Here is a 27,200-nt window from a genome sequence, read left to right on the forward strand (position 1 = left end):
AATCCTAATCTGGCTCTGACCTTCATCATCATTCTAGGAGAACATGGACATTAGAAGGACAACTGGTCAGACTGGATTTAATGAGGACAAACATCAGCAGGGAGCAACATGAGGACGGAGACATGAACACTTTGCTCTGATTGGCCAACACTGTTTAATACTGACTGATACTCACGTCTGTCAGATCCACGTCGTCCGTTTAGACTCAATTAAAGCATTCTTTGACCGGCCTCTCTTGATGGACACACAGCAGGTCCAGGTTCAGGCTCAGTCCTTCCACAAGTCATAACTCAAGGAGTCCAACCAGAACACACAATTATTAGATTCAGTGTGACTGACACTTCCCGAGGACATCATTATCTCTGTCCAAGCTTAGAAATCATAGAAAACGTCTAACTGCAGAACCTGCCTGAGAATCATTATATTTTAACTCTAACTCACTGAATCCATGACAACATTATTGCTGTACTTCCTGTTTACATCCCGCAAAGCATTATGGGATCTTAGATCATGATTATCCCCCAAAAAGTAAATCAAGTTGTCAGTTATCAAAGAACCATTAACATGAACTTTTTTCATGAATATATTTTTGACATTAAGACTCAGAACCTGGTCCTGAGACACTGACTCTCCTCTGTCCAAGTCATCTACACAGATTTGTGTTGAGAACCTGTGGCCATAAATTAGACAGCAAGAAACCAACCATAGAGGGACTAAAGACAAACTTGTTCTTAAATTAGCAATTGACATGTTTCTTCAAAGCGTCCAAACTGTTGATGAAGAAGACTCTCACTCAACACCTGCAGAGAAAATGATTGACGCAGGTGAGCTGTTTTTCTGGAATGAGTTGAAGCTGCACCTGAACTGGCAGCAGGCCAGAAGGGAGGGAAGGGGATCAGGTTCTTGTGTTGTTTAATTGCAGTTAACAAACAGGTTTTAGGTGCATGTGGAGCAGAACGGTTACTGTATTACTGCATTAAATTCTCCTAACACTGCATGTGCTTTCTAAAAGTCTGAAAATAGCCCTGTACCCTCATCACCTGAACTCATTTGGGGGTAAAATAAAGTTCCTAGGACTTGATTTAGACCCTGGTCCCTGCGGTGGAAATGCTGGGAGTTACTCGAAAGGTTTCCACTTCCTGGGTAAAGTCCCTGGCATCGAAACGCCAGGTCTGAGCCAAAAGTCTGAGCCAATAATTCTGCTTTGTACCTATCTATAATCACATTTCGATCACCGTTCATTATCAGATATCCAGAGTGTTTCCCATCGCCACACATTCTGTGGATCATTCCCCACATTCTCTCTAACGGCGTATTTCTACCTAATGAATCACAATATGTCCTCCAAAACTCTCTTTTAGGCCTCTTTCTTATATTCCTCACTGCCTGCTTTCTCTTAGAATTCATCATATTTTGAAGACATAGTGATAAAAACAAAACATTAAACGCTTCATTTCGACTTGTATAGCTTTAGTGCTTTGTGTGTCCACCATGGAACTAACTTTTCCTTTTATCGCCACTTCTTTTCAGGATCAACTCTTTTGCTGCTCCTAATCTAATTCTACTGATTTACAGGGTTTGAGTTACAAACTGAGCTTTATGGGGGTCTCTAATATAACTATTGTTACTGTTGGAGATAAATAAATAATAAACCTAGTGAGAGACAGAGACAAAGACTTAATTGTTCATTACATGGTCCAACACTTTTTCTCTCTCTCTCTCTGGTCCGACATTCAGCAGGTCTGGTAACATCCTCTGCAGCAACAAAGCTTGTGCTGGCTGTAACACTAGCAGGTGAATGTGTGTCCGAGTGTGTTGTGGTGGTAACACAGGCAGCTACATCAGGTCCAGCAGCAGGGCTAGCATCCTCCATAGCAGCTGAGATTGGCTTGTAGATCCCGCTGGAAATGGCAGCATAGTAACTCACCTAGTCTAAAAGTACAGCTTTCTAATCAACACAAGATAATGTTGGCGATTAGTGGCTTCTTCCATCCTGCATTACAGTTAGACCAACACTGTACTGCACCTGTAGAGGCTGCCTGGTGGAGAAATGCAGCCATCCTGTCATCATGACGTCATGTGGGGTCATAATGACGTCACGTGGTGGCAGTTTGTTTGGAAAACATGTTTTAGCCTGTTATCTTGTTAATGTCAATTAAACCAATTTCAATAAAAACTACATTATTTGTGATTCAGAATAACAGTTGTTGGTAAATGAGGTAGTGAGCGCCACAGATGCTGATTTTAGACCATCCTACTGGCTCCCAGGTAACTCGAGCCCTGTATATTGCGGCTGAATGTCGATAAAGGAAAAACAGCCGCAGTAGGCTAAACACAGGAGAAAAACTGATGACGTGCACACAGTGATAGTTCAGCACATTTCCGTCACACCGTTTAACCCATTTACTTTCACAGCACAAGGGTTCCACTTAGCAGCCGTTTCCATACATCCATGCAGAGAAAACACAACGGCACCAGACAACACAAATGCTCCACTGTAGATAAACAATGAGGTCAACAGAGAATTTCACTCCCGAGATCACCCAAACTCCCTGATCCCTCAAGACAAGTGAGGTGAACAGGTGAAGAGCAAATGGATAGGCAACAAACTCTGTGGCTCCTACCCTGAATATTTCACTACTTTCACTTTCCCCTCACTTAATCTGTTAAACTTGATCCAGTCTGCTTTTTAAAATCCTAAAGTGGTTTGTTTTGTGACGGCTGGAGAAAGGACATAAACATCAGATTGTTTGATTCCAGTAAATCAATAATCCAACAACATGTAAATTTCTCTTCAAACACATGAGTTCTCCAAACTTTCTAATGAAATAAGAAGTGAACAAATACTACAAACATTAGACAGCAAGAAACAAACCTTAAGGAGACTAAAGACAAACTTGTTGTTAAATTATCAAACAAAGCAACTTACAGTTTCCTCAAAGCGTCCAAAGTGTTGATGACGGCAGCAGAGAAAAAGCTTCAACACAGGTGAGCTGTTTCCTGGAATCACTCAGAGCTGCACCTGTAATGGCGGCAGGCAGGAGGGGCTGGAACAGGATCAGGTTACTTTCTTGTTTGGTTGAAGTTAACAAACAGGTTTTAGGTGCACGAGCATCAGAACTCTTTGTACAGTATATTATTGCATTAAGTTCTCCTACAAAATCCTGTGATTTTGAAAACCTGAAAATAGGCATTTCTTTTTCATTTCTGATTTGATTATACTTTTAAACATTTATTTCTCTTTTTCTTGTTGCTCCTTTTGCTTATTTACCTGCCTGCTGATCTCCATCCACACTGAAATGTGCAGGAATCTATTGCTGCCCTCTTCATTCAGAAAATGATATTGTTTATGTGATGTTATGAGGAGAACCTTCAGTAAAAGGTTCCTTCAGCCCACTGTTGGGTGTGTTTCCACTGTCTAAAGACCTGTGGAGTTTAGTCCACTAACATGTGTACAATATATTGATTCAATCTCGTTATTGCAAAATATGACTTTGCGCAATATATTATCGAAAATGTTGCAGAAAGTATGTAATATTCAGCTTATTTAGTGGAGAGATGCGTCTGTGGCTTAGTTGTGTTAAATTAAGAGCTTTAAGTCAAACGGCTTTATAATGATCATGTAGCATTGACCAGTTGCGCATTTAAAACCTGCACGTAGCGACAGTAACGTAACTCATACATGTCAGCAACAGTTAGCCTAATATAGCTTGCTAATGTTGTCATATCTTACCTGTTGTACTGTCTGCTGCTTTCTCGTCAGATGGATCAAACCCTCCCTGCAGCTTTTGGGTCACGCCTCCTCATTTGCATACACAACTCAATCCTAAATCCCAAAATCCCCAAATCCTAAATGGCTAAATGACTAAATGCCCTATCCTAAATACCAAATTAATTAAGCATAACTGTGAAGCTGTTCCTTTTCACTACTCTAGTGAACTCTTGTGAGTAAAAGAGTTGACCTTTGACTAGAAGTGAATATTTTCACAACTGTATCCACAGTGACAGAAAGTTGCTCTCTCACAGCCAGGATCTTTTCACTAGTAAGTTTTCGTGAATAATGTAGACCAAGGGTAACAACCTGATCAGCTACTCTTTCAAACTGCTTTAGTCTTTTTTGACCAGTAAAGTGCACTGGATGCATTCAGGCACAGCATTTATCAGTGCATCATTTCTCAAAAGAGGCAGTACTGAATACTTTCATTATTTGTAGAGGAACACACTCAGTGCCATGAAACATTTTTAGAATTTCCCCGTTAAATGACTCAAAAAATATATCCAGAATGTGCCCACAATGGTCCCCAGTTCTTAACAGATTCAGGCAAATGAAGACATAAATGTACATTAAATGACACATGCTGCTTTCTATAGAGTGTTTAAAATTTTTTTGACAAAGTCTACAACCAGTTTTTCCACATCTTTTTAACTCCTCTGTTGAAATAATGTCCTTGCATAGTAAGAACATGAATGTGACAAGGAGTAACCAGTGTTGGTAAAATACCTGGGGCAGAATTCCTTTAAGCACAAAGATATTATAAAACAGTAACCAGTTCTGCCATTCACTAGCCTTCCAAAACCTCCTTTGCTGAAGAGATCGGGGCACTCTCGTCACATTGCAAGGGCGCTTAATCAGTAAGAGTTGTTGATCAAGTTCAGTCATTCTATTCTCTATATAATATGGTTTCTGATGGTTTTCACTGTCCAGCGACATGTTTGCCATTTGCAGAACCACACCAAGATGTACATTATGCATTTTCTTTGCGCACAAGGTAAGGAAGCTCATTTACAATCCCTTGTAATGGCCAGATACAATATAGTGATGATTTAAATACAGGCACTCCATCACAGTTGAGTGTTAAGGAGTATCCATGCGGACAATCTAGTGGGCCTCCATTTTTGTTCAGTTTATGATACATTTTACCACTACATATATCATCATAAGTTTCAGGATTACATGTGCCGTTTCCTGATTTAAGACTTTGGTAAGTAAATGAAGAAGTTTCCATTCTTCAGTGAGCTGTTTTTATCCCACGTCGTGTTGCACACTGTACACTGCCCTTCACTATCTTTGTCACCAATGTCACACTCACAGTTTGGACAGTAAATGTGACATTGAAGGTGACTTTGTATTGGCTCTTTTAAGAAGAGATGCTTGGAAGTCGACAGTGTTTTCTGGACAGTGAATACTAATCAAATTTAGAAGATCAGAAAGGGCCACGCCAGTAAGTGCATGTCTCCAAACAAATGATAGTGTAAGTACAAAACTCTGAGCTGTGGTTAGTTGTGAACCAGTGTAAAGTACCCGAGGTAAGTTTTCATTACGGACATCTCTCAAACGTGATTCCTCATTTACTGACTCATCAGCTGTTCTCCACTGCCAAGAATTGATTCAGAGTCAGTAAAAGACAGCAGTGGTTCAAACACACAGTTACCAACACAATCATCCAAGTTGCACAAAAGAAATAAACAAAATAATGCACAAGGCATGTAGATGTTTTCTATTTGATATAATGCTGCAGCCATTGAATAACGGCATCTTGTCCTTGAATCTTACACTTTAAAACTGTTTGATTAAAGTTAAGGTAACGTCAAAATCTGATCTGGTGTTAGTGCCAAGTTAAAAGTACATTATTCTTACGGTAATGTCGCCACCGTGTGCATGTTCAGAACCATAGTCGGAAGAATTATGGGTCAGGTTTTGCTGTGTAAGAATAAAAAGTCTTGATTAACTTGGCGGTTTTAAATAGCTTCACCAGCAGGGCCAGAGACGACCCCCACAACAAAATATATCATAATATACCATGCCCTGCACAAGCATTTGGATACCAACATAAATGAACTGTTTTCTTGGTCTCTGTCAGTGCAAATCCAGATTATAGCCAGATTTTTTCTACAGCTGATAGCATTACTTTTTTTTATACATTTAGCTGACACTTTTATCCAAACAGCTGCTATATATGTCTGAGGTCGCACGCCTCTGGAGCAACTAGGGGTTAAGTGCCTTGCTCAGGGACAAATCAGTGGATGGACAGTGGGGGACTGAACCTGGGTCTTTCACACAAAAGGCATGTGTCTTATCTAATAAATAATCTTTCCACCCATACCAAATCCATCGGGTTTATGTTTACGTCTCTCCTACCCCTAGAGAGCGGGGACGTAACACTCTCCTATAAAAGTATGTTTTAAGAAGGGACTTAAAAGAGTTCACTGACTCAGCTGACCTGATTTCCTCGGGCAGGCTGTTCCAGAGCCTCGGGGCCCTGACAGCAAACGCTCTGTCCCCTTTAGTTTTCAGTCTTTAAAAGTAATCAATAAAATTTTAAAGTCAATTCTAAAACACACTGGGAGCCAGTGTAATGAAGCTAAAATAGGAGTAATGTGGTCACATTTTTTTGTTCTGGTTAAAAGCCTGGCAGCTGAGTTCTGGAGTAAATATGTAGTAATACAATATATCTTATTGTATATTTTCATTTTTCAATATATCACTTAGTGTAATACTGACAGTAATAGTATTGACAGTTCATATATAATTAAATATATTTTCTTTGCGTACATGCGGGTAAACTGACTCTACTTCTGCTCGTATTTCACCGCTTAACTCCCAAATATCCACAACATGGCGGATTTTTGCAACTTAATGGCGGCTGTTTCGCCTCCTTCGTCCCAAGTTTGTAAAAATAAGCATCGAGCGGCAGATTTCTGCTGTAACTAAACGAACGACAGCGTGTGTTAACGTGGAAAACATTTTAAACATTTTAAAGATTACCTTCAGATGCGGGTTCAGACGGAGAAAACTGCGGGCCACAAACTCACAGAAGTCAAACTAAACTTTGAGGAAACACTCACCTGTGTGAGAGACATGTTTTTTTTTTGTTTGTTTGTTTTTTTTACAGAGGGTCACATCCGGCCTCGAAGCAACCCCCCTGTGGCCCGACACATAATCTAAAATAGATGACAACAAAAGTAAACTACATGTATAGTGTCTGGAAGCAGCAAGAGTGAGCTCTATCGTTTCCTTCTTATCTTTGTTGAGTTTCACATGCACTGAACCAACCACTAATCAACATAACTGTCGCACCTGCAGCCTCTGTGTCTCTGCAGAGCCTTGCAAGCTGTCTGTCTTTAGTAAGTGTTCAGCTTAGTTTGCCATGTACATTCAAATATGGCACACATAGGCTAAACTGAGCTGCTGGAGACAGAGCAGCCCTCCTCTCTACCAGCAGCTGCAGAGGGAGGAGGGGGAGGACAGGAGGAAGCAGTGAGTTGTTGATTATTTCTAAACTTCACTCAGTAAGTTGTTGTCTGGAATATGAGTTATATTACTGACATTTTAGATTTGTTTCCAGTGAGATATTAGTGACCTTGCTGTTGTAAATCCTGTTGCTGCTCTAAAAACAATTAACTGCTAAAAATTATTAAATCATTTTTTCAAAGGCAGTTATTTAGTAATAAATAGGTCTGATAAGCACATCGATAAAGAACTGGACCAATAAGGAGTACCAATACAGGTGTGGCATTAAAATCCTAATGATACCCATCCCAACTCGTGAGAAAACGTCCGGCCCATCTCCCCGTCTTAAAATCCGGCCCAATTGAAATTGTAATTGAATAGCCCCGCTGTAATACTTTGTACCGAGAGTACTTTAACTGAGAGTCGGTAACTGTGGTTATCTGGTCAGTTAAAACTGTTTTTATCTGGTTGTAGGACATCACTGAAATCATGGATTTTTTTCTCTAGTTTGACACCTTGAAATGAAATATCTTCTTTAGGGCTGAACATTTAATCAAAATCAGTTGGATCAGTGAGAAAGGTTCAGTTATCAGACGTTTTTTCCATCATCAGTAAAATAGAGACAGTTTTCATCTGAATGAATTCCAGTCAATCACTAAGCTGCTGAAAGTGTAACAGTCAGATCACAGCAGCTCAGTGAAGAGGATTCATAGAGAAATGTATCTACAAACGATACAGTTTCCAAAAATAAATTCATATTTATTAATTTTAAATTGAGTTTTTTCTTGAAATTAACACCTGCTTTTAAACACAAAGAATAACTGTTCCCCCTTTAATTAGAACCAAATGACACTTTGTTCTCCAGGAAACTTCAGAGAAATTATCAGGAAATTAATAAAAAGCCAACGAGCTTCTGAAACCTGGTAATTTACTTGTTAAAAACTGGTTTAAAACTCAATCTGGACTAAATATTATAGCTGGTTCCTTCTGTGTCCCATAAATGCAACACGAGGTACTTGAACGCAGTAAGTTTCCACACACGTTTAGTGTTGTTCTTATTCAACTGTTTACATCCCAAATATTCACAACATGGCGGACATTTGTAACTTAATGGCGGCTGTTTCGCCTCCTTCCTCCTTTTTTTTTTTTTTTACAGTGAAACTCAGCTGTCAAATATGTTACTGCTTATTAATTCTTTTAAAAAATACGATTGTAAGTATTTAAGTTTTAATGGTGTCAAACTATGCCTGTATAACTTTAAAAAAATACTTGGACTGAAGTTGAAACATATTGGTGAATTTCCAATCCAGTAATGTAAAAAATATAAAGAGAGATAAATGGTAACAATAATTACATATAATAACAGCTAAAAAGTGGAAATTGTAACATTAATGAAAGGGTTAATTTGGTAAAACAGTATGAGAAAAAGGCCATTAAATGGCAGTAGAGGATAAGAAATCCACCAAAGGGGAGGAGTGGTCAGCGAACACTAGGTGGAGTTAAGGTGTAACGCCCACCTGTATAAGTTAAGTGTAACGCCCACCTGAAGGGAGGAGACAAGGTGGAGCTTAAGGTGAATATAAGGCGATGTTCGCTGACCACCAACTCAGTTCCATCCTGAGACCTGCAGGGATGCTGCTCGGGTTTATCTGTCCTTTATTGGAATAAAGTCTTTTGCACCGACTCTTGACCGTCTCCAGTGAAGTTTTTGACTACGCAGTTTTTTGATTAAAGAAGAGATCTAATAGAGTAATTTTATTGAGTTTATTACGTTGGTTAGGGTAGGGACCAGGTCTTTCACTGGCCCGGCCGGTCCTTATTTCCGACCCGACAGAAGATCCACCACCCCATGATGGTGCTTGTGAGCTTGGTGTTCCTCAACCTCCTCCCACACAAACCCCCTTGAAGTACTTTTCTGCTGCTTTAACTATTATTTTGATTTTTTTCTGTTTTCTTCTCTGTTTGCGCAGAGCAGTTTACAACATCGACCACAAACAGACAAACAAACTCATTTTTCCCCACCATCACAGTGATTCCTTGATTTTGTCACATGTTCTTGACTTTGTACATTCTGCACTAACGTGTTTATTGTTTGGTCTGTCTGGTTGCCAACCTGCTCTCTTGGTTGCTTCAGCGTATGTTTCCCTTCTGATGTTTTAATTCTCTGTATTTCTGGAGCTCTAGCCTCACATCCCCTGTAGGCCGAGCTGTGTTCTCCTCCACAATTACATCTTCCACACCTTTGTTTGCCCTTACATACAGCTGCTACATGTCCATATGTTTCTCACTTAAAGCACCTCAGAGGGGGGGGGGGACATAATGTCTGACATCATAGCTCATCATGGCACCTAGATATACCTTAGATGGCAGCCTTTCCTCATCAAAAACAATCATATTTATACTTGTCCTTTGTATCTCCACATGCTGCTGCTGCCCAGTCAGCTGCCAAAGGGGCTGCTGGAGGTTGAGACGGCCTTTTATATTCCACCACAGGAAGTGGAAGAACCAACTACTGGCAGAGGGACTCTGAACTACAAAAGTCTTAATAACAACACAGCAGCGTGGGACATTTTGTTTGTTAGATTAATCTTGGGTTTCAGTAGTGTGTGTTAAGTATTTTTGTCACGAGGCCCTGGCTGTGAGCTTGTGTGAGTGTTGTGGATGTCTGTCTGGAGTGCGTGTGGTGAGCATGTTGTTGTCTCACCTGAGACTCATCCTCAATCAGCGCACCTGACCTGTGTTCCACAATCAGCCACTGCCTAAATAGGAGGCTCAGACATCCAGTCCTCGCTGGATTGTTGAATCTCCATGCGTATGTTGTGTCAGCCCCAACAAACCTTAGAATCTGTCTTGCATCGTGAGAATCGTTTGCATTAATCTAACCTTTTCTCTCTCTGTCTCAGAAGACCTCCACTGCCTCAGCGAACTGCCAGCCAGTAAGCTCTCGGTTCTGCCCGCAGCCTGGACACCTCCCCGCTCTCGGATTTCCCCCCAACCCTGGACCTGGGAGAGAGCCTCAGCCTCGATCCTCTGACTTCCCCTGCTCATTCTCTTTTGAATAAACTGTCTTAACTCAGAGCTGCGTTTGGGTCTTCTCTGCCTGAAACCCTGACAATTTTCTTATGGTTGGTTGTTGGGTTTATTTTGGGTCGTCCCTATCATGAGTTAATATCAGATTAGCGTATATAGAAGTAATAAGCTTGATACACTATATGAATAAACACGCTCTTATTAAAATCCAACCAATTTAATAATCTGGATCAAGCCACCAAGTTCTTAAAGAACTCCAGCACAGAGAGAGGAACAGAGAAATATTAACACATTATATAAATGCAGCAGTTTGGCAGGTCTGGATACAGAACGTGAGCACATCGCTCTCAAACACTGCAGGTTGTTCACCAGTCAGGAACCGTTAAATAAGAGATCTTGCCGCTACGCGGTCACGTGGTTCATGTAGCGCTCCATAGTTCCAAACAACTTCAGCTTTATATCAAAATGCTTTGATATCACAAAAATCCAGATGATACAAAAGGAACATGAGAGTCAGTTACATGGTGATACTGGTCGTACTGGTGGAGGAGGAGGCTCAGCTGTTAGGTCACTGGTGAACAGACAGTGGTTGGAGGCAAAAGCCTTCTGTCCTGTCAGGTGACCAACCAGGCCTGTGTTTGATGCATCACAACAAAGAAAACCAATCAGAGTTTAGATCTCAGCCTTAAAGGAAAACTTCACTTTATGTTAAAACCCTTAACTGGATTCAAATTAGTGTCACATGTCCTGCTGCTGTTTCACACTAAAAACATCCACTGATGAACCAAGGGTGGCTTTTATTGTGAAGAAGCTACAGCAAGTTTAATGAACAGAGTCCCTCCACGTCCTCTTCTGCCTCATGGGACCTTATTACAGAAAAAATATGTACAGTAGTCAACGGCGAGAGACCCCAAATGTTTTTATCCCATTTTTGGAATTTTAAAGATCATTTTGTTTGTCATTTCCCACAAACACCTTCAGTGCTGTGTATCAACATATGTAGGCTACTGTTTCCTGAATGTAGTTTAGGCTAAAAAAATCATGAATGAAATCAGAGAAGGTGGGTCGTATTGTAAGACCCACCTTCTCTGATTTCATCTTGAGGAGGAGCTTGATCACTTGCTCCCTGTGGATCCCATCTAGGCCAACTTGTGTTTTGCTTGGAAGTATCCCTATCTGTTAATATTGGATTACAACTTTCATTGAAGGATTATAACAAATGTGCGTTGGGACCCAAAGGCACCTGACACTGCCTGAGGGGTCTTTCACCCACAATAACACACACGCGCCTGTCAGATAGTTTCCTGTATAAAGTTTTATTTTCACTTTCTATGAAGTTGTGGCGCAGTTAGTTTTCTCCGTCTGAACCTCCAGCCGAAGGTAATGTAACAAGTTTAAAATGATTTCATCTTTAACACAAGCTGTCGTTTCGTAGTTACATTAGAAACAGCAGAAATCTGCCGCACGATGCTTCATTTCTCCAAAATCTGAACAGTTGAATGAAATGTCCGCCATGTTGTTACTATTTGGGAGTAAACAGTGGAGTTGGAGTAGAAGTTAGTTTCTCCTCAGGAGCTGTTGTTACTGTGTAGCTCCACTTTCTGATGAGTGAAGGCAGCTTTTCCTGCCTGAAGCAGCCTGTGGAGGAGGCGGAGACGAGCCGCTGCTCTCCCGCTGTCTGAGACTCTAACACCGGACAGCCGCTGGAGAACAGCTGCTAGTGTCGGTGAATGCTGTCAGGAGATTTACCTGCAGGACTCATGTGGACTCTGCAGGCACAGAGGGCCTCCCAGCTTTCTGAAAGTTCAAAAAGCTTCTTTAATGAAATTAATTAAATGAGCTGTGAGGGCTCTGAAGTCGCCTCCAACATGACAGTCTCGCTTCTGATGATGATCAACTTTTTCATTGTCACATATAGCCTAGGCTTAAATTTACACAGTGACACACATGGGAAGTGTGTTCTCTGTAATTAACCCATCCTAATTAGGAGCAGTTGGTTCGGGGCCTTGCTCAGGAGCACCTGGTCCGTGCAGGACTCCCAAAAAACATTTGTCCATTGAAACTGATGGGGCTCTCTGCAGTTCAGATATCATCTAGTTGCAAGTAACTGTTTCCATTTTATTAGTATCTATTATTTATTTACTAGTACAAATGCATGGATCACTAACTATTCCAAAAGACACTAGTAACATTTTATTTTATTCTTTATTTTATTCTTACTCATAAGAATAGAATAGTTAGTAGTAAAAAAAAAAAGCACCACAAGCTGAATAATCCTGACTAGTAAAATGAAATTGGTTACTAGTAACTATTCAATTAGTTACTATAGTAACTAATGAAAAAGCTATATCTGAACTGCAGATCCTCTTAGATTTAAATAGGAAAAATGTGCAATGAGTCACTGGTAACTAAACTATAGTTTGTAGTAACTAATGGAAAAGTTATAGTGAGTAATAAATAAGTATTAGTAGCTTTTAAATGGCGAATGGTAAGATTTAATGAGTAAGTGTTCAAACAGCTTGCCGTAGTCTGACTGCATCCAGCTGCCACTGATTTGAAACACAAACTAGCAGCCAATCAGTGGAGGAGCAGCTGATCTTTTTCCAGGAGGAATGATGGAAAGGAGGATTTGAGTTGATGTGCAGATGAATGATTTGTGTTTCCTCTCCAGGTGAAAGTGGATGTGAGTTGAGCAGCATGAGTCAGTGTGAGGACAGAGAGGAGGGAGTCCCTCCCTCTAAAAGGACTCTGTGTGGGGAACATGACAGCCAGACCAAAGCTCAGAGGTGAGATGAGGATCTCTAACTGTCCAGGACTCAAATCACTCCACCATCATTATTCACTCTCAAAGCTCTGTGTGTGTTGTGTTGAAGCCCAGAGAAGCAGCAGGGACCAGACTCTGCTGGGCCTGGACCTGGACCTGGACCTGAGCCCAGCTGTGTGTCCTTCAAGAGTGACCGGTCAAAAGGGTATCTCAATGATTTTAAGCAAGGACAAGTATCTGACAGACAGTAAGTAGCAGTCAGTATTAAACAGTGTTGGCCAATCAGAGCTAAATGTTCATGTCTCCCTCCTCATGTTGCTCACTGCTGATGTTTGTCCTCATTAAATCCAGTCTGACCAGTTGTCCGAATGATGATGAAGGTTAGATCCAGATTAGTATTGAATGACAGGTCCACATGTTTTCCAGTCTGTCCCTATACTGACATGCCCATAAGTCCACTGAAAGAGTTGTTGGTGGCTGTAATTGTTCCGCCCGAGCACACTGGCCCTAAAGAGATCTCTTCCTGATGGGATTTCAAAGGAAGTGATGGAGGACAGAGTCCACAGTCCTGGTTCTGTGCAGAAAGACATTGTAAAGTTCAGTTTAGGATAGTCTTTTTAGTCTAAAGCCTGAACCCGAGCCCAGCTGTGTGTCCTTCAAGAGTGACTGGTAAGAGGAGTTTGTTTTTAATTTTAAACAAAGTCATGTGTCTGATAAAAAGTAAGTTATAGTTATTAATAGCATTTAATTGTGGATGATTAGAAATATTTATATAATATATGTATTATATTTTTGTATTTTAGGGAGACTTTTACCAAACATGTGAGCTCAATTAATCTGTTGTTCTGCAGGATCCATCAGAGACAAGACTCTCCTAGATATGGACCTGATCCCAGCTGTGTCTCCTTCAAGAGTGACTGGTCAAAAGGGTATCTCAATGATTTTAAGCGAGGACGTGGATCTGACAGACAGTAAGTAGCTCTCAGTATTAAACAGTGTTGGCCAATCAGAGCTAAATGTTCACGTCTCCCTCCTCATGTTGCTCACTGCTGATGTTTGTCCTCATTAAATCTAGTCTGTCCAGTTGTCCTTATAATGTCTATATTCTCCTAGAATGATGATGAAGGTTAGATCCAGATTAGCATTAAAGGACAGGTCGACATGTTTGCCAGTCTGTCCCTAAATAACACTGACATGCCCGCAAACAGTTTGCTGAAGGCAAGCAGACTGGAACGATGTATTCTATTTAATCCACCCACCTACGAGGCTCACCTGCCAAACACCAATGTAGCGTCACTGATGGCAAATAGTTGTTTTAGATTCACTGAAAGTTTATAATCTAAGCAATACGGTTACATCTCGTGTGCGAAGGGATGCCACAATGTTTTGACGTCATTTTTGGGCCTACATGGAACTGTCCATGCAGGCTTTGGTTGGTTTCATTGTTTCAGCTGTGGCTCACCCCCTTGCCACTGCCTTGCTAAAGAAGCTGAGGGTAAAGGTGACTGCCAAGCATGTCTCCAGACCTGAACCCTATTGAGCATATGTGGGGCGTCCTCAAACGGAAGGTGGAGGAGCGCAAGGTCTCTAACATCCACCAGCTCCGTGATGTCGTCATGGAGGAGTGGAAGAGGACTCCAGTGGCAACCTGTGAAGCTCTGGTGAACTCCATGCACAAGAGGGTTAAAGCAGTAGTGGAAAATAATGGTGGCCACAGAAAATATTGACACTTTGGGCCCATTTGGATATTTTCACTTAGGGGTGTACCAGCGGTTTAGACATTAATGGCTGTGTGAAGTGTTTTTTCACTTTTGTGAGATACTGTATAAGGGTCAAAAAGAGCCAGAGGGACTAAACCAGACAAGCAGGTGAACCAACACATTAAATACAGCTGCACAGAAATGCAGACTGTTGATTCACAGTGGGATCAGTAGTATGACCAACAGTTTAATGTCACAGGAAACATCTGATTCAATGTTGTAATCAACGCTTTAGCTCAAAGGACCTTTTAGCTTGTGTTTGTCTCTGTGTGTACAGACATATGTGAGCTATTTCTTTATGATTCCTCTACAGAGTTTACCAGGAGAGCTCAGTGGATCCCATTGGTCAGTCTGCCCAGCAGCATCAAACACACCTGGACTCCGTATTTATGGTCTGTACATGTACAACTACTGTTTATCTCTTCACAATAATCTTCATGATGCAGTTTTTAGACCGGTGGATCATCAGTCTGTCCAGCATGGATGTGATGTTTGGTTTTCATTATTTATATAATCTTTTGTTCCAGCTGCTGGAGGAGAACATAGTAATTTTGTAAAGAATGAACTGAAGAGGATCAAGAAGAATCTCTGTTCAGATTACTTAGAGAGTCATAGGAAGGATGAGGAGGTGTTAGACGGTGAGGAGGAAGAGCAGAGATAAATAGCATAGAGTCAATAATGAAGATCACGCAGCACTTCCTGAGGAGAATGAAGGAGGAGGAGCTGGCTGAACATCTGCAGAAGAGTAAAGGATTTATCTAAACATCTAACATGCTGGATAAATGTGACTTTTACTGATGTTTAAAAATATGGAAGGAAATATATTTAAATATGCATTCTTTAAAGGGGCAATTGTCATATTTACTTTATAAATCACAAATCGATCCTGTTTGTTGTGTGTTCCTTCAGGAAGTCATCCTTTTGTAGGTTGTCAACATAAACTCAAATCCAAGCTGAAGGAGAAGTTCCAGTGTGTGTTTGAGGGGATTGCTAAAGCAGGAAACCCAACCCTTCTGAACCAGATCTACACAGAGTCTACATCACAGAGGGAGGGACTGCAGAGGTCAATGATGAACATGAGGTCAGACAGATTGAAACAGCATCCAGGAAACTAGACAGACCAGAAACAACAATCAGACAAGAAGACATCTTTAAACCCTCACCTGGAAGAGATGAACCAATCAGAACAGGAGTGGCTAACACAGAAGTTCACTCTGGACTGGGCTGAAGACAAAGCCAACCAGGACATACAGTTCACATTTCCATTCACTTTCAGAGAGCTGAATGTGCTGAAAGAGGAAAAGTACAGCTTGGTGGAACTTGTTCATCACTTCTTTCCTGAAACCAAAGAAGCAGGAATCTGCAGGTTTGAAGAGTTCCAGGTTGTGTTCATCTTTGACGGTCTGGATGAGTGTCGACTTCCTCTGGACTTCCACAACACTAAATCCTGACTGATGTACAGAGTCCACCTCAGTGGATGTGCTGCTGACAAACCTCATCAGGGGGAACCTGCTTCCCTCTGCTCGCCTCTGGATAACCACACGACCTGCAGCAGCCAATCAGATCCCTCCTCGTTGTGTTGACATGGTGACAGAGATCAGAGGGTTCAATGACCCACAGAAGGAGGAGTACTTCAGGAAGAGATTCAGAGATAAGAAGCAGGCCGGCAGAATCATCTCCCACATCAAGACATCACGAAGCCTCCACATCATGTGCCACATCCCAGTCTTCTGCTGGATCACTGCTACAGTTCTGGAGGAGGTGTTGAAGACCAGAGAGGGAGGAGAGCTGCCCAAGACCCTGACTGAGATGTACATCCACTTCCTGGTGGTTCAGTCCAAAGTGAAGAACATCAAGTATGATGGAGGAGCTGAGACAGATCCACACTGGAGTCCAGAGAGCAGGAAGATGATTGAGTCTCTGGGAAAACTGGCTTTTGAGCAGCTGCAGAAAGGCAACCTGATCTTCTATGAATCAGACCTGACAGAGTGTGGCATCGATATCAGAGCAGCCTCAGTGTACTCAGGAGTGTTCACGCAGATCTTTAAAGAGGAGAGTGGTCTGTACCAGGACATGGTCTTCTGCTTCGTCCATCTGAGCGTTCAGGAGTTTCTGGCTGCTCTTCATGTCCATCTGACCTTCATCAACTCTGGTGTCAATCTGCTGGCAGAAGAACAATCAACCTCCCAGAAGTCTGAAACAACAAAAGATGAATCTGAAGTGACACTGTTCTACCAGAGTGCTGTGGACCAGGCCTTAAAGAGTCCAAATGGACATCTGGACTTGTTCCTTCGCTTCCTCCTGGGTCTTTCACTGCAAACCAATGAAAGTCTCTTACAAGGCCTGCTGGCAGAGAGGGGAAATGGATCACAGAACAACCAAGAAACAATCCAATACATCAAGCAGAAGATCAGGGAGAATCCACCTCCTGATAGAAGCATCAATCTGTTCCACTGTTTGAAGGAAGTGAATGATCGTTCTCTAGTGGAGCAGATCCAACAGTACCTCAGCTCAGGAAGTCTGTGCACAGATAAACTCTCTCCGGCTCAGTGGTCAGCGCTGGTCTTCTACTTACTGTCATCAGATAAAAATCTGGATGTGTTTGACCTGAAGAAATTCTCTGCTTCAGAGGAGGCTTTTCTGAGGCTGCTGCCAGTGGTCAAAGCCTCCAAGAAAGCTATGTAGGTACCCAGAGAGTTGAAAATATTTAATATACGGTACATGCAATAAATGCTAATAAATTAAAAATAAAAAAGCAAAACAACCATAAATCCTTCTCCCACCTCGTCCTCCAACAAAGTGGGAGTGTATCTGGACTGGCCAGCTGGCACTCTGTCCTTCTACACAGTCTCATCTGACAAACTGATCCATCTCCACACCTTCTACACTACTTTCACTGATCTTCTCTACCCTGGGTTTGGATTCTGGGAGGGGCCAGGCTCCTCATTGTCTCTGTGTGACCTGTGATAAAGAAATGGTGCTGAACAAAGACAACTGTTGACAAACTCAACCTGTGCAGGATTGGATGGAAGTGCAGGAAGTTGATTATTATGCCTACATTAATCTTATGTTAAATTAACATAATATGTAAGATTTTTGTGTATGTGCCGATATCATAAATAGGACAGCTGTACACATACGCTTGTTATAATACATTACTTATGATCAAAAACTAGCAAGTCAACAACTTTGCTAACACAGCTAAGCATCAACCAAGTCTGACAACACAAGAGCCATATTACTGACTAGTCCAACAGAAACAAGACCAGCTCACGTCTGTCTTGCAGCCTTTTATCACAAAGCTCCCGCCAACGTCTGGCAGCTTCTTGCTTGGTGGCTGTTTTCTCTCTTTTTTGCTTCCTCCATCAACGTCCTCTTTGGTCTCCTCATCGCTACCATTAGGTAACGTTGTGTCCATAGAGGCTGCTGAGCCCGGTTATGTTGTTGCACTGTATGGATTTATCTACTAACAAAGCACAAACTGCAGTTGTCCAGGAATTATCCATTACCTTGTATAAACAAGCACCAAAAAAGGATTCACTGCATCAAGTAATAAACACAGGCTTTAGTTGACAGAAACTATCTACTACCCCTGTTTACACAAGTGGGTCATTTCTATGTACCCTTCACCTCCAGAGCTAAAGAGATTTACTTAATTGTTAAACATGAACATATCGTGGGCCTTGACTGAACATGACCACTAATTGTTTAAATGATTGTATTAAGCTCAAACTGCACTGTAGGCTTTAATAATTAAAGGGATTCATGAACATTAACTTTTTTTTAATAAAGGCTCAGTATTTTTCTAAAGCAGCTGGTGGCTGTAGTTTTTAGTCAAACAAACAAAAGGAAGTAGTGCTTTTATTGGGGACTGTTTTTGTGGTGGTGCTCAAGGGAGTATTTGGGGGGCAGCAGGACTACATGTTTTTTCACTGACCGTGTGACAACATTCATTGTGTCCAACGAGCTGCTGTTCACTGTTTTAAATGATAATTTATTCTTATGTGTTTCTTTGTTTTCTCTTCTGAACCGACAAATTTGAAGTAACAGAAAAAACTGTGATTTAAGTGTCTTTGAAATTAGTTTGAATCAACTACAAAATGTATTCAGCTGACAACATTTGTGTACTGTAGCATAAAAATGATCAACTTTTAATTCAGAAGTGAACTGAGCTAAATGAAAAGTTCTCCCAAAGCACATGTTCTTTGCTGAAAAGTTTGGAAATAAACAGGACCGCTCCTCTATCTATGTCTTTGTCTATGGCAACAATTATTTTTACATTCAGAAGAAAGTATTACAGTTGGGGAAAAGTTATAATTCAAATTGGTGTTAGGCAAACATTTGAGGGGACATTTGTTTTTCATGAAGATCAGATTTTGTGTACAGACTGTTCAACAAAACATGATAAAATACAAAATATTAAATAATCCAGAGTTTGTCCTCATTGAGCCTGAAACACACAAGCAACTACATTAATGTTGGTGATGTAATTTCCTTGATAAATATTTTCCATATGTGCATCAAGATGTCCTGCGGTGGACTGGCGACCTGTCCAGGGTGTACTCCGCCTTTCGCCCAATGTCAGCTGGAATAGGCTCCAGCCCCTCCGCGACCCTGTACGCAGGATGCGGTTGGCGATGGATGGATGGCATCATGACGTTTGCATATTGGCACAGAGAAGTTTCACTTTGACCCTTCTCCCAGTCGAGCCTGAACTTGCAGGATAAGTGGGCGGAGCTTCTGTTAGTCCGTGCAAAGGGCAAAGTTTCCCTGTTGCGTGAGCAGAGCCTTCCTGCAGCAGCAGCAGAGAAAACACATTCCTGCTGGACGACAGAGACAGAAACATTAAAGCTCCTTTCACTCAGGCTCAGAGGAGATGGCTGAGAGGAAAGCCGTCTTGTTCAACTTCTGGGGAGTTGCTGTCTCTTCCAGCCCTCGTGATGTTTTCCGCAGGTTGGAGGAGTTGCATCACCTGCCTGGGTAAGACAACATCTCTGCACTGTAAAAAATTACGCAATATGACTCGGTGTTTTAGGTAAACTGCGGTGCATCCTGCGTTAAAATCTCTAAAACCTGTTAAATAATCTGTCCAAGCAGGAAAGAAATGTGCCTGGAGTGTGTCGGTGTGGCAGAGGTTTGATGAATCTTATTAAAAGAAGAACACTGCTGTTACTCTGTAACACATTGTGCAACTGCAAACAAGATCAGACAGCAGGTTCTACATGGCCAAAAGTAAATGGACAGCTGAACCCCCATGATTAATAGGTCACTGCCAAAGATGAATCAGTCACATTGTTTTTGTGTTACAGGGATCACAGTTCACTTATTTTAAGCTCTGCCTTCTGTCTTAAATGGTTAAATATGTAGCACCATTCACATCTACCAAACTAGTAACAGTCACCAGCTTCCTTCTGGACTTTAACAGTTCAGTCCTCAGTAAAGCTGTAAAACTTACTGATGGCTCATAAAAAATGTGGGAGTAAATTTCTTTTTGGCAGCTTCCATCCATTTTAATTTGAGATGTACATCTGCAACAGTACTGTAGAATCTGGTTTACACAGATGGCTGCAAAGTTGTTAATAATTGTTAATCTGCTCCATAAATTTAATGTTCTATCCTTTAATCAAGCAAACCGTTTCTTTCTGGAGCTGCTTTGTGCACGGGGGCGCTGCCATGTAGAAACAGGAAAGGGACACAGAGTTGAAGGAGCACTATTGACCCGGACGTCCACATGTGGAAGACACTGAAACCCCAAATGAAAGCTGCTTTAGATAAAAGTGTCTGCGAATGAAAATGAGAGTAAGTAAAATACTCACTGTCCATTTACTTTTGGCCATATACTGTATCAACTGTGCCACCCAATCAGGTGCAGGCTCAGCCTTCACTATATTTGCAGACTGAACTAGATGCAGATTATAAGTGTGCAGCGCTGGTGAAGACACAGTGTGTGTGAGCTGAGTCTCCTGTGGTTTCATTACTCCACACAAACAGCACTCGAACTCTGATCTGTGGCATCTGTCACATGTTTAACCTCCTTTAAAGCCACCAGACAGACTCGTGTTAATGTTACTGACTCATTCACGTGGACTCGCTTCTTTTCACGTCTTTCATCTTGTTTGTCTCTCTGTGGTTCTCAGTGGTTTTCTGTCCGCCGTGGCGTCCCGAAGGGACAGCGCCATGAGCCGGGCGGAGAGAGGTGAGGTGACCCTGTCTCAGGTGGGTGAGGTCAAAATCATCTCTTGATTTATTTGATGTCTTCTGTCCTCGCTGTTACTGAAGGTGACTGAACATGGAGGTGAAGAAGAGTCCTTGGATGGGCCCTTTACTGCCTCCTCCATCCTCTGTGTGTGTGGTAGATGATCGCAGCCTTTGAGGCGGAGTGTGTGAAGGAGGCCCAGGTCAGGGGTGTGACTCTGCCGTCCGATTGGTCAGTCAGAGGCCTGCTGGAGGAGCTCAGGGAGGCGATGATGGACGTCCAACCAGCCGTGCTGAAGGCAGCCGCCGGTCTGCGTCACCGTGGTAACTATGCATCAACACATCTGCACGGGAAACACACAGCTGGATCACCAAAGGCCGATTCTACGCCTCCATCCCATCAGGGTTACTGACGGCCGTGCTGGCCAATCACTGGCTAGATGACAGCGCGGCTGGAGACGGTCCAGCCCGCCTTCTGTCTCTGCTGGGCGGCCATTTTGACCAGGTCCTCCAGTCCTGCCGCTCGGGTCACAGGGTCCCCGAGTCCTCCGCGTTCAGCTCTGCTCTGCGGCACCTGGGAGTGACATCGCAGCAGGTCGAGGACACGCCCACACACACACACGAGTGTAAATCCTGGTCCGGGACAGCGCGCTCAGCCTGTCGGTCTGATTTCAGGCTCTGTGGTTGGACGCAGATGAGGAAGGTGTGAAGGCAGCAGAGGGAGCGGGGATGAAGGCCGTCTTGGTGGAAAATCTGGCCGACGCTCTGGACAAACTGGCCGACTTCACTGGAGTTCAGGTGTGACCCGGAACTATTTGATCTTATACTGTCAGAGAAACAAAAAGCTAAAGAAAACGTGATCTAGGAGCTTTTTCACTCTGTAACTTCTCCATCTTGTTGTTTGCATTTCATTTTGCTAACCTGAATCTTGACAGCCTCGCAGCATCACAGCTTTCCCACATTCATTCATTTAGCTGTTGTTCTACTCCACGTTTCTCGGGAACCGCTGCCCCCCATCATGACAGAATTTGCGTCTTTAAGGTAAAGAAAAGAGAAATGAGGCTTTAGTGCATAGAAGCTGGAACCGGCGGGTGATGCAGGAGCAGCAGCTGGTGCCAGAGGAAAGGTCATGTTGCTGCCTGAATCAGTCAGTTTGACCTCAGACAGCTGCTGCGCTAACATCAGCACGCTAACATCCACACTTCCATGTGTTTCAGGCTGCTGGAGCAGAGAGTCCTCCGCCCTCCTGCAGCCCAGATGAAGTGTCTCATGGTTACGTCACCATCAGGGTAAAGATCTGGATCGGGGTCAACACAGAATTCTCCTCCTGCTGTCTGTTTAGGAAATGATGGAAGTAAGACGCAGCTGAAACGTTGCTTTCTCGTGACATTAATGATAATTCCTCTGTGTGTGCGTCAGCCTGGTGTGAGGACTCATTATGTTGAAATGGGCTCAGGTCCACCAGTTTGCTGTGTCACGGCTTCCCTGAGAGCTGGTACTCCTGGAGGTACCAGGTAACGTGTTCAGACTGGATTTCACCTGAAAGTTTGGATGTTGTACACGTTTATATATTGAAACTAAAGCAAACACTCGTGTGCCTGAACTCTCTCCTCTCTCTGGTAGATCCCGGCCGTGGCAGCAGCAGGGTTCAGGGTGTTGGCTCTGGACATGAAGGGGTACGGAGAGTCCACAGCGCCCCCAGGTGTGGTGGGTCAAAGGTCAACACTAAATCGCTCTTTTTAACGTGGAACCAAAAAATCCTGCTCCTCTGAATGGAAACAAGTTTAAATTACAAATAATCAAAGAATAAAGAAAAATGTTTCCATGAGAGTTAAACAGATACACGTATAATAGACAAAATGTAGTCAAATAAATGCAGAATCAAAAGATCAGCAGAACAGGTGCAGATCATACAACAGGAAATAAAAATAAAACGTCCGAGGACGGTTAAATATCTCACAATAGAAACTAAACTTTATATATTTACTAAAATGGCGACGACGGGCTGAAATATCTGGAGAAAAAGTCAAATATTAATCCAAGAACATGGAAATCTAGAGTTAAATTGTTGCGTGTAGGTTTGTCCAAATATTCCAAATAAGAGTTGATAATCATAAGAATCAGAACCCTGAACATGACTTTAAAAACAGTGACATGAGAAAACACGAGCACTTCAGCTTCATCATCGAGGAAATCTTTTTGTATTGAACCCAAATAATCATGTCAATAAAAACAATGAGCAGAAACGTGGACTGAGTTTGGCTGAACGGTAGAAGACGAGGTGACGCACATTAACCTGAGGCGGGACGATACGAGAAGAGCTGCAGGGAAGGAGACTTCACTTTCTGCAGGTCCGGCAGAGACCAGGAAGTCCACAGTCCACGTGGAGCAGCTCAAAGACAGAGAAGAAGAAGATCCATCCAAACCCGCTCCAGGGATCAGCACACGTCCTGCAGCACATTGTTGCCCAGAGAGCTTTAATTTAATGAGGGGAGATGTCCACAAAGACTTTTCTCCTCCTTCAGTCGCTCTCACTCTAACTTGTGTTTCCTTTCCCCTTCCCTCGCCTCACAGGTGCGTCTGATTCACCTCCTCACTTTCCTGTCAAACATGAAAAAGGGCTGTTCTGCACTTTTTCTGCTCCTTTCTGCTACTAAAACAATCTAAAAGCTGCTGCGTCTAATGTGTCTAAGTTAGAGGTTAAGAGGGTAAAAGGGCCTCGCTCACAGTCACAGAAGAAGAACCTGAGAAGGAAAGGCTTTCTGAGCGAGAAGATGAGGATACAGCCATTATTCATATAGCCAGACAAACAGTATCAACACCTCCCAGATGATCAGAGGGACGTGATGCATTGCTGTAGACTAAATCCCCAACAGGAGAGAAAGGAGTTAAAACCAGCTCCACCTTCAACATCTCCAGCAGTAAAAGAGCTAAAGTTCATGTTGCTGATAAAACTTACATGCTTTTACTAAAGGAAGCTTTGAATGCAGGACTTTTACCTGCAGTGGAGTATTTTCTCCGTCTGGCGTCAGGACTTTTCCATTTTGACCTTTTACTGTGTATAAAAAGCATTTTACAACCAGCAGATTCTGAAGGTTCATGTTCTTACCTGGTTACCTGTCGTTTCTCCGCCGACAGACACAGAGGAATATTCTCAGGAGCAGCTCTGCCAGGTACAAACTCACCAACACACGCTCATCTTCATGGTTTCACTGAACAAAAGGAGAGAAACATTTACTGAAACACACATTAAGTGTTGAGGATGACTGCGCTGCTCCACGTGACCTCAGGGTTTTACATGTTTTTACATCATCGGAAAGTAAACAAAGCGTTTCCCAAAGCAAAGCCTAGTTTTTTAGCTTCATGAAGGCATTTTTTATTGTTCTTGGTCGACTTGTTTAAGCCTTTAATGGTTTAGTGTGACATCATGTTGACAGAATGGTTGTATTTAACCAGATTTAACCATCTCTCCCTCTGTTTGTTATCGTGTCACCGCCACACAAACAGTAATGCAGCTTACACAGAATAATATTAAAGGTTTTCTCTCTTCAAGGATTTAATCACATTTCTGGACAAAATGGTGAGTAATAACATATCACACCACTCACTCTTACCTCAGCGGCACAAATTTCTATTACTGAAATGATGAAAAGAGTTGATGGAAGTTTGTTTAGTCCAGAAACAGTGACATTAATTTACAGTAACGTCTGAAAGTTTCTCTTCACTTTAGTTCAAAATAAACCTGCAGAGACTTTAAACTTGCTGCAGATATTCAGGCGATTATCTCAGTTTGTCGTCCGCGTCGTGTTCTGATGGAGAACCCAGATCTATAATATCTTCTCCAGGCGATACCTCAGGTCACCCTGGTGGGTCACGACTGGGGCGGCGTTCTGGTGTGGACCATGGCTCAGTATCATCCTGAGAGAGTCAGGTGAGCACACGCACAGGTTCAGGTGCGCCTCCCAGATGCTCGATGCTGTAGTAAAACCTGTTTGTTGTTGTGTGTGAAGCGCTGCGGCGTCTCTGAACACTCCTCTGTTCCCCGCCGATCCTTCTGTAACTCCTGCAGAGAGACTGAAGGCTGAACCCAGATTTGACTACCAGCTCTACTTCCAGAAACCTGTAAGTCTGTCTGCAGCATGCTAACACTGACACAGGCGGGACTTCAGATCAGTTCAGATCTTTGTTTGGTGAACACAACGATGGCTTTATATTTATACGACAGACGACACGGCACATTATATCGTGAGCCGACAGGCTGAGCTCTTTATTCCATTATGATGAGATCTTCGTCTGCTGTCCCTTTCTGTCAGACTAAAGACTGAAGCGGGGGGAAACTGTTAGCCTGGCTCTGTCCAAAGTTCAGAAGACAGCTTTAAAGTTCACTGACAGACACTTTAGATCTAGTTTAGTTCATCTGGACACAACCAGAAATGTGAAAAGGATCATTTAAATAAACCAATATTAGTGTTTTTCTAGACGGCAGCTAAAGAAGACGAGCCAGAGATTTGACTGTGGGACTCGCATGACGATAGAGCTCTGGATCTGTCCACCTAAACGCAAAGTGTCCACCTGTGTGTGTTGCAGGGCGCGGCGGAGGCCGAGCTGGAGAAAGACTTGGAGAGGACCTTTAAGATTTTCTTTTTCAGCAGCGGTGAAGCGGTGAGTAGACACACACGCACGAGTCCAGTCCGCACAGGCAGAAAAATCCCCTTCGTGTCACATAAGAAATGTTGAGTTTCCGTCTTCAGGCGAAGCGTCCTGCCGTCAGCACCGCAGGAGTCTGCGCTCGAGGTGAGCCTCCACCCTGAAGTCTGAGCCGGGACTTCCTCCTGAATGATATTTGAAGAGCTCATTAAAAAGCCCGGCAGATACTGACACGTCCCGTTACAGGTGGTCTGTTTTGGGTCTGCCGGAGCAGATTCCCCGGAGCTCCGTGCTGACGGAGGCCGACCTGCAGTACTACGTCAGCCAGTACAGAGAGCGAGGCTTCAGGTGGCTCAAAACAGGACACGGTATCTGTTCACAGGCCGCTAACATTTTCATACAGATCGATCACCGTCTTGTGTTTGGTTTCACAGGAGACCGTTGAACTGGTATCGTAACGGGAGGCGAACTGGAGGTGGATGTGTTCTCGTCCCACTGCAAAGGTTCGTTACAGAGCGCATTATGAGACGCCAGCATCTCAAACAAACATTTAAGAAACAAAACCAGGCTCTAAAACTGGGTTTCTACACATCCTGGAGTTCTGCAAAGCATTTTCAGCTCATTTAAACTTCTTGGAACAGACATATCGTATCGTCCTGCTGGAAAAGGTTTAATGTCAGAATATAGGTGAACATCAAAGTCACCATCAGGCTGCTGGATTATCTGTCACAGTGTTTGTGTTCCTGCAGCAGCTGGACGAAGATCAGCTGAAGAGAAATTTACATTTGCCCCTAAAAGTGCCGACCCTGTTTCTGATGTTGCTGTATAAGTCAGGTTTTTGCAGGCTTAGTAGCGTCTGACTTCCTGTCTGTGGCCCTCAGCTCCGTCCCCTTCCTCCTACTGACGGAAATCTTTAAAACATCACAGATATTTAGTTGCGGTTTTGTTTCCTAAAGCAGCTGCTCACTGTGGTTTTTATCCAACAGACAGGAAGCAGTGCATTTGTTAGGGACTATTTTCAGCGGCGGATGAATCCACAGGTGGCGGTTTGGGCAGCAGGACGTGTGTGTGGGACTGAGTCAGAATAAAGTACAGAGTGTGTTCATGGTGATGAAGGAACATGTGACCCAGTGCAGCAGAGAGGCTCACTGATGCTTTGACTTCAGTTCAAGACTGATTTTTATTTCCACTTTAGAGGACTGAGATGCACAAAGAAAGTCTGTCTGTCACTGTGTGTGTGTCTCAGCTGCTGATGCCTGCTCTGATGGTGACGGCAGGTAAACCAGGTTCTGCTGCCGGCCTTCTCCAAAGGGATGAGGACTTGGTGAGAAAAACAGCACGTCCTTCCTGAAGACGACAGAGTGATTATAGATTATTGGAAATGAATCTGACCCGTCTCTGTTGGTGGACTGCAGATCCCGAACCTGAGCAGAGGACACATCGAGGAGTGTGGACACTGGACTCAGATGGAAAGGCCAGCGGAGACAAACAGCATCCTGATATCATGGCTTAGAGAGACGCACAAGAAGGCTGGAGGCGTTAAAGTGGCCCCCAAACTGTGAGGGGGAGGGGG

The 27,200-nt window shown here is 42.9% G+C and overlaps 3 protein-coding genes and 1 pseudogene across 15 annotated transcripts in view; 2 read left to right on the forward strand and 2 right to left on the reverse strand.

Moving 5' to 3' along the window:
• The window catches only part of LOC119913759 (NLR family CARD domain-containing protein 3-like), a 34,263-nt gene extending 27,389 nt beyond the window's left edge, over positions 1 to 6,874 (reverse strand). For 7 of the 13 annotated variants that reach the window (XM_038737569.1, XM_038736786.1, XM_038693738.1 and 4 more), the window contains exons 1-2: positions 2,930 to 2,994; positions 749 to 800 (exon numbers count right to left, since the gene is read on the reverse strand). The gene's annotated coding sequence lies outside the window, so the exon portion shown is untranslated. Of the gene's footprint in view, positions 1 to 748; positions 801 to 2,929; positions 5,285 to 5,638; positions 5,702 to 6,766 lie in introns of those variants that run through there. The other 6 variants (XM_038736146.1, XM_038739578.1, XM_038734708.1 and 3 more) reach the window with 6 other exon arrangements.
• The window catches only part of LOC119910112 (nucleotide-binding oligomerization domain-containing protein 1-like), a 1,078,472-nt gene that overhangs the window by 186,389 nt on the left and 864,883 nt on the right, over positions 1 to 27,200 (reverse strand). The window lies entirely within an intron of this gene.
• Positions 1 to 27,200, forward strand: part of LOC119903097 (NACHT, LRR and PYD domains-containing protein 12-like) — a 242,149-nt gene that overhangs the window by 180,408 nt on the left and 34,541 nt on the right. The gene's annotated exons all lie outside the window — the stretch shown is intronic.
• LOC119903796 lies at positions 19,538 to 27,191 on the forward strand (annotated as a pseudogene).

The sequence above is a fragment of the Micropterus salmoides genome, unplaced genomic scaffold, assembly GCF_014851395.1.
Source record: "Micropterus salmoides isolate LMB-PRFRI ecotype aquatic unplaced genomic scaffold, ASM1485139v1 Ms_hic_scaffold_1, whole genome shotgun sequence".
NCBI lineage: Eukaryota > Metazoa > Chordata > Actinopteri > Centrarchiformes > Centrarchidae > Micropterus > Micropterus salmoides.